Raw genomic sequence first — 14,022 nt, 5'->3', positions numbered from 1 at the left:
GCTGGATCTCTAGTCTCGGCAGCTGGAAGCGGCCGCTCCCTTCCCCAACCTTCCAGCTGGGCTTTTGAGCTGAAGGGTTCGGCCTGGCAAGGGAGTCCCGCCCAGAAGCTCTGGGCGTGTGGGCGGGAGTTCCGTAGGCAGCACCCTTATAAAATCGGAGCCTCTCCGAGGGCCTCGGCCAATCTCTCGGCTCCGAAGTCTCCCTTCTGGCTCCGCGTTACCAGCGGGGGTTTCTCTTCCCCATGCCTCCCTCCGGCGGCGCTTCACTTGGCATTTAACGCGGACCTTTCCTTCCTCCTCGTCGCCGTCCTCGGATTCCCCTTCCTTTCAAGGATGCTTAGAAGCGGCCGGCATTCAGCCCGGGATGAGTTGGCCGAGGAAGCAGCGCCAACGCCTAGCAAAAGTTCCAGGGGGCTGCAGGGAGCAGCGCCAGGTCGCCAGGCGTGGCTACTCCGTCCCGGGATTGCAGCAGCAAACGGCAAAATCCGCCTGCCTCTGCTTCCCTAGCAGGGCTGTCCCCCCCCGCCCCCGCCCCCCGGCGCGGCTCCTCTTCCAGCCTCCCCTTACCTGCCCCGGGATGGGAAACACAATGCGGAGGAGCTAGCCGCCGAGACGCGAGCTCAGCTACCGTAATGCCCTTCGGAGAAGCCTATTCCGACGTTACCTTATTTCCTGACTGGAGAGCAGGAGGAATGAACAAAACACTCGCAAATGGAAGCCGGCCTTGCCAGATTGTGAAGGATTTATTTTATTTTATTTTTTTATTTTATTTTAATTCCATTTATATCCCGCCCTTCTCCGAAGACTCAGGGCGGCTTACAAACTTAGCAGTAGCCTTCATTCTATGTATATGCCTGCTTATTAGGGCTTTCACACACACACCCAAGCGGCATTATTACAAAGTCAGCTTAATTGCCCCCAACAATCTGGGTCCTCATTTTACCTACCTCGGAAGGATGGAAGGCTGAGTCAACCTTGAGCCTGGTGGGATGCGAACCTGCACTAATTGCAGGCAGCTGGTGTTACTTAAGGAGGCATTAGCCCACTGCTCCACCAAGGCTCCACCAAGGATGGCTCTGAACGTCCCGTTTAGATTCGGTAGGCAACTTTTAAGACTTGTGGACTTCAACTCCCAGAATTCCTCAAGTCCAGAAGTCTTAAAAGTTGCCATGGTTGGAGACCCCTGGTTTAGCCTGTAGATCAGGGGTCCTCCAACCTGGCCACTTTAAGACTTGTGGACTTCGACTCCCAGAATTCCCCAGCCAGCCATGCTGGCTGGGGAATTCTGGGAGTCGAAGTCCACAAGTCTTAAAGTGGCCAAGTTTGAGGATCCCTGCTGTAGATTAAACGTGCCTTCTTGACCCATATTTGCCTTATATTGCTATAAATTTTATTTCTGCCTATATTTTCTGCCACTTTTTGTAGTTCAAAGCATTTTTATATAAAAGGAGCATCACTGTTAATAAAAGCTAATGATATTCATGATATTAGACAGTATATGAAAGGGAATGTACACCAGGTTGCCAGCAGCCAAGAAAGGAGCATGTCGAGTTGTTCAGGCCTATGTGCAACAAATATGTGAAACATTTGGTTTATAAAATGTTTTTAAAATAATATACTTATAAAATATTGTAAACATTGCTTTTATTTACAAAATAAATGAATACGGTGTAGTAGATGTATAACAGTGCTTACCCCCAAAAGGACCATGGCTGAGATTGCACTTCTATTCCACACATACCCTGTCACACTACCAATATAGTATATGTGTGTGTGTGTCAGTTGTGTATGTGTCAATTTGAATCCATGAATGAAGAGTGAGATATAAATTTAACTTACAAATAATTTGACCAGGCATAAGAAAGTTTTCTGATAACTCTCTAGAATGAATAAGGCATTTAGTTACAGCAATGGAAAGTCTCTGTGTTAATCCAAAAAAATTTAAGTGAGCTTGGCATGAACATGTGTGTTTTGTTTTGTTTTTTTAAAAAAATCAAATTTACTTAATGCCTTAAGTGGCTAGAGCAGACATGTCAAACTCGCGACATCACGTGGCATCGTGCAATGTATTGGGATGGTTTTGCCATTGCCAGCAATGTGGGATAAGCGCGGCTTCTGCATGACATGTCCAGCCCGTGGGCCAGCAGTTTGACACCCCTGGGCTAGAGTAAAACTTTCCTTAGCTGTAGTTAGTTTTGTCCTGCCCATATAAGAATTTTGTATATAGGTAGATATTGCTTAATGACTGCCCTGTTTAGTGACTGTTTGAAGTGCTAAAAAAGTAACTTCACAAATAGTCCTCATATATTTTGACAATCACAGAATCCCTGGGCTCATGTGATCACTATTTGGGCACTTCTCAACTGGTGAACATTTATGATGTTGTAGCATCCTGTGGCCATATGATTCCCACACTTCACAACCAGCTTTTGTCAAGCAGAGTCAATGAAGAAGACTGCAGTAAAATCACAAGTTGATTTCAATGACCTTCAGTCTCTTGCTTAACAATTGCAGCGGAAGTGAGATTATAAACTAGTCATAATTATGTGATGTTTGCTTAGCAACTTTGCTTAGTAACAGAGTTTGCAATCCCAGTTATTGATCACTAAGCAAAGATATCAACCTAATTGAGGATTCATGGCCCTTATTATTTTATCACTTTATCCACTATTTGGAGGAGTTCTTATGTTTGAACTGTAGCAGACTGAAGTTCGATAGATAAAGCTCTTTCTTTCACTGTTGGAATTATATACTAAGAAAACTTGTGCTTATTGATTCTGAGCATATCCTTCACATCTTTATGATTCAAAAGGCTAGATAAAATAAAATTACATCACAGGAGGTGAAATTGGCTCACAACTCAAAAGACTTCTTTGCCAATGTTTCGATGAATATCGGTAGACTACAATTACTCTTTTTGTAAATATGAGATAATTATATTACAGACATTTTATGATTTATGGTCCAAGGTATTGTATGAATCCAATAAATGAGGATTACTCAGTACACCATGGTTAAGTTGTTCAGGGCTAAACACAATTTATTAATCCAGGCAAAAGTGTCTTCCTGTTCAGAGTCCTCAGGCTCAAAATAGTCTTCCTCTGAACTACCTCTGGTTATAGAGACCATATTCTGTGTCTCTTGCCCCGCATTCCCATAATGCTGCAGAAGGCATTTCAAACATGTCAGAATCCATTATTACACTGTTTATCAACCTCAGCAACTTTTAAGTGATGTGAACTGAAACTCACAGAATTCCTCAGCCAGTAGGCTGCCTGGGGAATTCTCTTACTATATAGTACAATTTCACATACCAAATAGCTCCAGTCCAGGAATATGGGATTCGTCCATCATCTCTGAAAAATTTCAATTTCAGATGAGTGAATCAACAATAATTCTTCTTCCTAGCATCCCACCTAACTCCAAATCTTGCTTGAGCAGGAGCTCTCCACAGTTCTGATCCTTAGCCCTCTGATCTATTATACCTTTGCATGCTTCCTAATTCATCTCTTCCAATTTGGCATTTTCCTGACATACCAGAATACAGGTCAGCTTGGAAGGTTGGCAGTTACAGTCCCAACATGTGTAAAAGACACACATGTGAATGAAGTAACAATAAATACACCTTCAATTGCAGGGATAAAGCAAGAAAATACATTTATTTGCACCAGGAGAAAGGAATTGAACTCAAGAGTTATTCGCAATGGCTAGTGTTTTGAAACAGATGCCTAGCAAGAACTTCAGTGCATATGATAATACATATTTCTACTTAGAAATAAATATATTTTTGCTGAACTCTCAGTACCTGTTTTCCCACAGCACATTGAAGTAAATTGGCCTGTCACTATCAGATTACTTTTCTGTGTACTCCTAGACAGTGTGGATAAGTTACGGGGATGCAGACAAATGTGGTTCAATGGTTAACATAGGCAAGTTAACCGCAGGGAAAGATACTACTGAGAAAATTGGTGAACAAGCCAATTTAGAATCAAGTAAAGGACGACTTCATCACATAGAGAGCTGGAAGATCCATTTCACATTTGGAAATGAACGAACTTTCAGCAAAATGTATCGTGGAAAGATTTTGCAACAGGTCACTCAGGATTCCTTAGAGGATGCGTGTATCTTGCCTTAAGTTTATTGAATTTCCACAGTTTGGGTAAAGTGCCTTTTATTGTTTTTGATTTTTTATTTGTTTATTCATCAACCAGAGTTCCAATGGTAAGTGGGTAGCCATACATACTTACTGAATAATTTAAGGAATAGGTAGTTTATAAAGTTGGAACATATCTAGAACATCACACCCCATGAAATTAGATTGGCCCTAATTCTACCAGCTTTTTATAATGCCTTTAAAGCATGGGGGGGGTGCTCCAGGGACTAGGAATTGGGAGGTTAGATGACCCACTGAGAGGGTTTTGTAGTTTTGTTTGGCTTTCACCCTCAGTGACCATTGTAGGTGCTTTGTTAATTTTAACATTGATTTTAATATATTATTAGCTGCCTAAAGTCACATGTACAAGATGGGAAGCCATATAAATAAATTAAATAAATCAATATTAAGTAAGTCCCACTGGAGTTTATTCTAGGGAAGATATGTACAGCCTTGTAATGTAATATTACTGTTCAAATATGTAATTCTAGAAACATAAAAACTGGGTGTCCACCTGACAGACTGGCTTAAACTGACAAGATAGCAATCAAATACCTTTGCTACACACCAGACAGACCAAACTTGCTAGAGCTGCTGTAAACTGAAAGTGGGACATATAAGGAAAAACAACAGCTCCCCCACTAACAAGAGCATAGTAATCTGTTTTAGGAACTAAAGAAGGTGGCTAATGGGATCAAAGAGGCATAGGATTATTAGTATTAGGATCCAGTCATGACAGAGATACTGTTCTGAAGATCTGAGGAAAAAAGATCTATTTTCACCTCAGGGAAATAAGGGTACAGTGAGGGTCAAGAAGCAATGGTGGAAAGGGAAGATAATATCAACTTTTATTTTATTTGTACAGGAGCTCAAGGCAATATGCTGGTATTTCCTCCATCTATTCTTCCCCACAATAGCAAATCTGAGTGGTACATGTGGGTTGACAGAGAATGACTAGCCCAGAATCCCCAATGAACTTCCATGTGCAAGAGCAGATCAGAAATTCAACAACTTACCCACACCACACTGGCTTTTATGATACCAAAATTCCTCTTGGGTTGCAAATTTGTGGTGTTGCAGGAAATTACTCTCTTTCATAGTATTATGCAGCATATTTTGGAGAGACTGTGTGTGTGTGTGTGTGTGTGTGTGTACACACGCGTGCCTTTCAGCCAGTGTTAACTCCTGGCAATTGCCTGGACTAAACCCTGCAGGGTTTTTTGGCAAGGTTTTTCAGAAGATGTTTGCCATTGCCTGTTTTCTAGGTCTGACATGGCTGGCTCAAGGTCACCCTTAAGCTTTGTACCTAAGGTTAAACTAGAACTTACGGTCTCCTGGTTTCCAACCATTATACCTAACTGGCACTCATTTGGCGATATGGCAAAAAAAAAACACAACACCTGTTCACAGCACATGAGCTACTACAGGGTGACCTCGTAACTCCCCACAGCCTGAAATACTCCTTACCCTTTGGAATTCTTAAAGGAACAAGGGCAGGAAACAGAGCACAGGATGAATAGACTTCAGTCTTTCAAAACGCTTAATTCGAGCAGGACATAACAGCACATCGCCCGTGTAATAACATCTTATATAGTACAATCTTATACATGCACACCCAACATGAGCTAAAATAAGCAATGTTATGCAAAAAACAGAAATAAACACCCAAAGAGATGAATAACATATAAGAAAATAAAAGGATACACAGCTAAATCTAGTTTATGCTAACATCATTCATTACAGCTCTTAGGCTTCCATAATTCTTAGGCTTCCATAATATCCAACCACTGCTTCAAACAATACCATCTTAAAATTTCTGACTTTTTTTTTTGAGAACCTCATCAACACTGTCCAGCCTCAAATTTTGACCCATTTATTCATCCTTCCTATATCTTTATTTTGCAATTCAGTCCTCATATATTCTCTCTAGTTAACCAAACCTTTGCAACACACTTCCATAGTCGTTTTTGTATTCAGTTCACATTAATTCACCACCTATTAAATATTAAACTCATCTCTTCCTTTTGACGACACATACGTACTGCTTAAGTACTTTCCCTATTTAACATGTAAGTTTCTCCTGATATGTCCATACAACAAAGTAGGCAAAAGTATGGTTTTATACACATTTTTTTGCTATTTTGCAAAAACAGTTTTCTCACAATAGAACATGTACTATTTGCAATCTTTATGTTGAAATAATGATAAAGCTCGATTTATTGATATTACTGACTGATTGATGTTAATCAGTCAATACTTAATATCATTATTAACATTTCTCCACCTATTTCACCATATTTAATAAACCCCCATCTTATTTTTTTCTTTACATTATACTACTAAAGCACTGACTAACAAGTGATTTCTTCCTTTGGCTCCTGGTTCACATCCTAAATGGGTAAAATGTAGCATTCCCTGGAAACATCTCACATAGTTTTCACTGGCCCATAATGACTGAGAATTCTGGAATTTGCAGTGTATCTGGAAAGTACCAAAGTGAAGAAGGCTGTTGTAATTTTCAACACAACACATCCAATGCATAAAAATAAAATGCAGAATGAATGTCATGGTTCCGATAGATGAGCCCAGTAAAAGAGCACTTCAAGGTAAAAAAGTTTCCTTAAAGAACATATTTATTTGGCTGCATTGTATCCCCAAGATCAAAAATGAAACCAAGATTGAGGTTCCCCACCTCCAAAGGTTACAATGTTACAAAGTTGAACTTCCCACCCTTATGTCATAAATCACATCCCCCAATTACCTACTTGCCACGGTTTTCAAACGGAAGCTTTAGCCCGACAAAATGCAATCAGCAATGACTTTGGCTCCCAGAGCAATTTATTGTTTTGACTAAACTAAAAAATACTCATTTCCCCCCCCTCCAAATTCTGTGGCAACCGAAAAAGGCTCCAGCCAAATTTGTTTGAGAGTTGACAATGAGATTATTCATTTACCGGGCCTGCCAATCTGGCTCAAACTTTTCAAACGGTGTGGTCTTTTCTTTGTTTCTCCCACTTTGCAGCTGACATTCATGCAAAACTGAATGGCTAAGAATTAACATAGTAGTGCCTGAACAACAGAGCTACCTCCTGCACGGGCAATGAATTCAGCCAGAAACTACAAGGAAATGCATGCAATCAGCCATTTAATTGTCAGTCTATCCCAGTGAGGTTCCAATCCATCCCTTCAGAACAACAGCAGCAACAACAAAGCAGCACAGAAAATGCCATCCAGTGATCAATGACAGAGGAGATCCAGGTTGCCCTGTTGACTTTCCTACTTGCCTGGAAGAAAGAATGGACAGCTGCATTTTGACCATCCTTGGCATTTACTCATCTTAGAATGGAAGGTGTATCAGATGAAAGATGACAAGCTGTCTCCACTCCCGAAAGTAATTTAAAGGAGGAAATCTGGAGGACTCCCCAAGGAAGATAATGAGTAATGACTATTATCCTCTGCAACCCAAACTATCTGAGACACAGATGCAACTGAAAAAGTGCCCATGCTTTGCCCTTAGAATAATCTTATTTTATCAAATGTAAGATGCTGCAAAAATCCTGACCAGCACTAGATGAGGTTTTGAAGCCTAGATACAATAAGCCTAATTTAGAAAAAAAAAATCCTGGTACCACTACTCAGCATAGCTCAGTAAGGTAGACTTTATTTGTAGACAAAGAAGGCAGGATTTTCCTCAGCATCTCCTAGTAAGACTGGAAATGTTCCTGTGTGAAAACTTGTAATTTCTGTAGACTATAATGGACTAAATCAGAGATGGAAAAAATGCAAACTTCCATTATTCTTCCAATGCTGCTTAGTACCTAGGAAAAAGGAACTTTTTTACATTATTTTGGCCAATTCACAAGAAGGCTGTTTATTATCTAAGAAAGCTTATCTGAAAACTTGAAGAACTACTGATAGAGACATTGAGCTAGACCAGGCATGTCAAACTCAGGACAGTTGACATACCTGAGCTGACCAAGTTGGTATGAGTTTCTTCTTGTACTCCTCAGATGACGTTGCCTGTGAATAGTGCAGAAGTTCCAAACACCTACTCTGCATAATAGTCTTGCCATTCTTAAGAGATGAAGTATATTGTAGTCATAGCCTACAGACAGTAAAATGGCTCTTTTGTGAAACAATGTGAAAATGGAACCAGATATTTAGCATTTGGTCTATGGTTATAGTTCTGCATTCACTAACCTAGAGTCATGTTGCCCAAAACCAAATGGGACTCATCCCTAAATATTGTAGACATTTATTGTATACAACTCCATTGCAACAATATGTCAGATTGAAAAGAACCAGCTGATCTTAATACAATAAATTATTAATTAGCTCAAAATTCATCTTGGATAGTCTGTTAGTTAGAAACCTGCATTTTTAAGAATCTTACAAAACAAAAAATCAATTAAGAGCTATAAAAGAGCCAGCAGTAAAATTATCTAGCTGCTGTTCACAACATCTTTGAATGGAATGATTAATTTGAACACTGAAGTCAACACTGTGATGTCAAAATTGATTAATTAAAATTAATTATTTAAATAATTAAATAAATGAATTTACTTTGCTGATTTATTTGAATATTATTCCTATCCTTTAAAGTTCCCAGAATAGCTTGCAAAGTATGACAATTACAATAAAGCAGATTAAAGAGAAAACGTCAATATTAAGAGTAGCATAAATTATCCAACAGTTTTAATAACAGCAACAAAATAAATAGAGAATTTGAGAACCTATGAAAAATTCTGTGCCTGATAATGAAATGATATCAAAACAGGCTCTCTGGGAAAATTTCATCTATCACTATCTCTGATTAGCAGTCAGCCTTATTTGCAAAATGCCCTGGTTGTTTCTAAATATGGCCTTTAAATTATGTAAATAATGTTGAGTGTGCGTGCAAACCGTGTACAGCCTACCATCATTTTTTAACATAACACCAACTTATTCCATTTGAAATACTACTTCAACGTTGACTGAGAGTTAAAAGAGAGTACGGTATGTCCTTACACAAACTTAAGGGGTTAAAAATTTTCAATCTACACATCTATAAGAAATCCTAAGGAAGCACAGAACTGTGTGGGTGAGACTGTGTTTAGTAAAATATTTTCCCATGAACTAAATCACCCTGCTTCTGATTACCCATGACATTATGCTGCCACTTAGTGGCGCAAAACTGCTTCTCCATGAGATAGCCATCTACTTTTTATTACCAAACGATTCAGCCCATCACTTTTGCCCATCTGAGCTTTTAGGTGCACAGGCCCTATACAAGTGTTACAGCCTTTTAAATGAATCAACATGCATACTACCAGTCTTCAAAAGAACATTGCAGTGTTTCCCTGAAAATAAGACCCACCTAAAATTAAGCCCCAGCCTGATTTTTGGGGGTGGGCCTAATATAAGCCCTACCCCAAAAATAATCCTGGGGAGTGGGCATGGCCAGAATAAGCAGTGGCAAGCGTGCGGGGGCCAATGGTGTCTGGCAGCGGCTGCAGCCCTCTGGCCCTTTGTCACAACGCAAGTAAGTCTGAGCACAGAGGCAGAGGTGTGGGGGGGGTAGGTGATCCAGATGCGCTGCCCACTTTTCACCCAGAGAGAGACTGGAAGCTTCGTCTGCTTGCAAATGGGGCGCTTGGGAAGGGAGCGATTAGCCCCATTTCCAAGTGCCCCATCTGCAAGCAGACGAAGCTTCCAGTCTCCGTCAATTCTCCGGCTGGGTGAAAAGCGCCCCATTTCCAAATGCCCCATAGGCACCCACTTTTTGCCCAGAGGGAGATTGGAAGCTTCCTCTGCTTGCAAATGGGGAGCTTTGAAATAGGGCTAATCGCTCCGTTTCCAAGTGCCCCATTTGCAAGCAGATGACGCTTCCAGTCTCCCTCTGGGCTAAAAGTGTTTGGGTGCCTATGGGGCCCTTGAGGCAGCTCCACCCCCTCCCCCACCTGCCTCATCTCATGGTGGCGGCATGGCACACTGGACCATGTGGCCTCCTGCTGCAAGTGGCTGCGAGTGGCCACAGAAGTGGGCCAGCGGTCACGTGGGCTCCTGTTGAATGGGGCTGTTGGTGCCGCTGCAGCAAGGTGGGGCAGGTGTTGGGGAAAAAATAAGACATCCCCCGAAAATAAGACCCACTGCCTCTTTTGGAGGCGAAAAAAATATAAGATCGGGTATTATTTTCAGGGAAACACAGTAGTTGCCATAGTGAGCGAGAATGAGTGGACTCATTGGGGTACGTTTGTATGCTAGAAATAAAGTAGGGGAATTTCCACTAGCAGTTTTCTTGGCTTGGACCAGGTGAAAGGACAAATGGAGTAACTTATCTCTCTTGCAGTGGCCTATTCACTCTCTCCTGTATTCAATTCCTTGTCTCCCAAGGCTATTGGAAAAATGCTTAAATATACTTTTGGTTTGTCTACCTGCAACACCAAGGAAACCCTATAAAGTTTATGAACTAATATTTTCCCCATTTCCCATAATATTAAATTAAGCAACTACAATGATCTACCCAACTTAACATATCCTGAGTTCAGGCAGAGTTTTTAAGCTGGGTAGCAGCTTAATGGCAGGAAACTGAATTTTCTGCATGTCTTTGCTGTCATCTCCTGGTCATCTAGATTTTTGCACCCTAGGTAAGCTGTATCTAACATCTTCAGCCTAGGTCACAGGTCGGCAACCTGCGGCTCCGGAGCCGCATGCGGCTCTTTGAGCCGTCTCTTGCGGCTCCCAGGCGCCCGGTGCGCGCGCACCTCTTCCAACGGGCAGTGGTGCGCGCGCACCTCTCCAAATGGAGAGTGGCACCGCCCATTTGGAGAGGTGCATGCACACCTCCCCGAATGGGCGGAGGTGCGCGCGCACCTCCCCAAACCTTTGGAGAGGTGCGCGCGTACCTCCGCGCGAATGGGCAGCGGTGCCGCTCTTTCAGGAAGCCTGCCGCGGCCCGTCTGTGAAGCTGCCGAAAGCGGCAGCTTAGCAGACGGGCCGCGGCAGCTTCCGCAAAGAGCGGCGCCCCTGCCCATTCCGAGAGGTGCGCGCGCACCTCTCCGAACGACCGGAGGTGCGCGCGCACCTCCCCAAACCTTTGGGGAGGTGCACGCGTACCTCCGCGCGAACGGGCAGCGGTGCCGCTCTTTCAGGAAGCTGCCGCTTTCGGCAGCTTCCTCAAAGAGCGGCGCCGCTGCCCCTTCGCACGGAGGTACGCGCGCACCTCCCCAAAGGTTTGGGGAGGTGCGCGCGCAACTCCGGTCGTTCGGAGAGGTGCGCGCGCACCTCTCGGAATGGGCAGGGGCGCCGCTCTTTGAGGAAGCTGCCACGGCCCGTCTGCAAAGCTGCCGAAAGCGGCAGCTTTGCAGACGGGCCGTCGCCATCGGGCAACCGGGAACCGGTTCCATCTCATTTTTAAAAAAATGGCAGCCGCGTGCGTCCGCGCATGCGCAAAAAACCTTTTTGCGCATGCGCGTGCATGGACACACGCACGCGGCTCCCTCTTTTTTTAATTTGTGATGGAACCGGTTCCCAGTGGCTCTTTTTCTTTTTTAGGTTGCCGACCCCTGGCCTAGGTCTACTAGCCCAAGTTCAAGAGAAAGCATTTGTTTAAGACTTACAGATTCATTAAAGGCACATCTACCGGTAGTTATGAGTTAGCTAAAGGGGAATGCTATATGCCCATGCAATATATCTGAGAAGTCTTAACAAATAACAAGACATTGCCAGAAGGCTTTGTATTAACTATTCAGAATTTCTCTTTCTCCTCCATTGTACAGAATAGCAAACTAAATCAACATCAATGATCATATTGTCCAAATAATTGCCAAATGCAACAATATTTATGAGCACTTCAGCTAAAATTTTGTATTCAGCCCTAGTATTGACTTGCAAAGATATACCACTATCAGCCAACTTTTGAAAGTCCCTGATGGCTGAGAGACTATAGCATCCTGATCCTATCTGACATATATCTGTCAGAATTTGACACTATCTGATTGCTAATATATAGCAGCAGTCAATTATTTAACATTATGTGACATGTAGCAGCCAGCATTTATTTATTCATCAAACCCTTTCCCAACCTGGAGCTGTTGGTTAGGCTGGTTGAAGATTTGGGTTCTGGCTTAAAGAATAATAGGCAATAAACTGGTGGTGAAATCCACTGTCAGTATACAGACTTATGCCCTGGAACTAGTGATGACCTAATATAAGACATATTCCTTTTGTGTGCCTGTTTATATCAATTTAGTTCAGTGTGGGGTCCTTGGTGCTCTCTGAGCTTGGATGTTTTCTTGCAGATGTTCCATTACCAAACTAGGTGCACTGATGCTACCTAGTTTGGTAATGAAACATCTGCAAGAAAACAATCGTGCTTAGAGAGCACCAAGGACCCCATAATTGAACCCTGAGCTACAAATATTCTCCTCCTTCGGTAATTAGCACAGTTCTTTCATCTCTTCAAGGGCTCACACCATCCCAGGGAGGATTTGGATCCGGTCATATTAATCTGAGATGGAGGCAAAGAAGGGCACCCTTTTTATAGATAGTTTAATCATTAAAAATCGAGGAAGTAAAGGCATGGCTTCATTTACAATACCAAGTGTCTCGACAGAATCATGTTTGTCGAACAAGCAACACTGACTTGGTACCTTTACAACACCAAGGCATAAAAGATGATCCATAATCTATCTATAAACCTCGCTCGTGGCATTCAGTCACAGACCCCGATCCAGCCACATAAAAGCTTCACACGAAGTGCAAGCCTTCCGGAAGGAAGTCCTCGAAATCCGCCTGCCGGGGTCTTCAAACCCAGGGGATTCCAGACGGCCATCTCGAAAGCTAAGCGAGCGAGACCTCGCGTGTGCCTGGAGGGCCATCAGTTCCCTCCAACGGCATCCGTATTGGGAAAACCTCGGCTTCGATGCAGGCCAAGTCGAGGGAAAGCAGTTCTTCTCACCCCCCTCAGAGCCCAACGCGCGTCTGCTCTCCACACGGCCGCGGGAGGCGTAGCATCCAGGAACGAGCTCCCATCTCACGGACAGAGATCGAGCGAGCGAGCGAGCAAGCTGGATGAAGTATTCCCGCCCCCGCGCCCTCTTTCGAAAGAAGTGCCCCAACTTTAATAGGCACCTGAGAGAACCAATCACATTTTGCGGCATGCCGGCTCTTTCCTTGCAGCGGCTTGTTGTTGTTGTTGCTGCTGCTGCTGCTGCCCCCGCCGCCGCCGATCCGAATTGAAAAGCAGAGGCCTCGCCTCCTCTTCCAGCCGCTCCGCCTTCCGGCATTTCTCCCCAACCTGGCTAGTTGCCTTGCTTGAGCCGTCTCCTTTAAGACCGGGCTTTCTAACCTTATATCCCGCGCCGGAAGCAGAGCGGCGCGTTAATTTCAGCTTCTCGGAGAAAGGGGATCGGCAGCTGTTTCCACCCGCGCTCGTGCAGGGGCGACTGGAGTTCTGCCTGCGGCGCCCGGCTATGGAGAAAGCTCCGTTGCTGACCTGGCGGGGCTCAGCTTCGGTAAGTGGATCCGCGTCTCTTGAGAACGGCTGGGGTGTGTGAAAATGAGGGGGATTCGCTTGGGAAGCGGGGGCGGAGTGGGGGGGGGTGTCCTTCCCACCTTCCCAGACTCTATGATTCATTTTGCATCATCATCATCATCATCACCATCACCATCCACCCCCTTCCGTTCGTTTTCTGGGGAAACCGGTTCCTCCGTCTTAATTCGTTCCCCTTTGCGCGCTTCCAAATCCGTCTCGTTTACTCTCCGCCTTTATTTACGGGAGGCTGATAGAAGGGTTTGTTTTGAGACAATTGTAGGATGCCCGGCTCCTTTGTTTGGTAGCCAATGCTGTCTTTCTCTCTCTCCCCCCCGCCCCCCCACTTCTGCGTTGG

The 14,022-nt window shown here is 43.7% G+C and overlaps 1 protein-coding gene across 1 annotated transcript in view; it reads left to right on the top strand.

Annotated features, from left to right (window-relative positions):
- Positions 1 to 13,502: 13,502 nt before the first annotated feature.
- POMGNT1 (protein O-linked mannose N-acetylglucosaminyltransferase 1 (beta 1,2-)) overlaps positions 13,503 to 14,022 on the top strand; it is a 32,845-nt gene continuing 32,325 nt past the window's right edge. The window contains exon 1 of the mRNA XM_083358673.1: positions 13,503 to 13,647. The gene's annotated coding sequence lies outside the window, so the exon portion shown is untranslated. The remainder of the gene's footprint in view (positions 13,648 to 14,022) is intronic.

This window comes from Vipera ursinii, assembly GCF_947247035.1.
Source record: "Vipera ursinii genome assembly, chromosome: 3".
NCBI classification, from domain to species: Eukaryota; Metazoa; Chordata; class Lepidosauria; order Squamata; family Viperidae; genus Vipera; species Vipera ursinii.
This window is presented reverse-complemented; position numbering and strand designations above follow the sequence as displayed.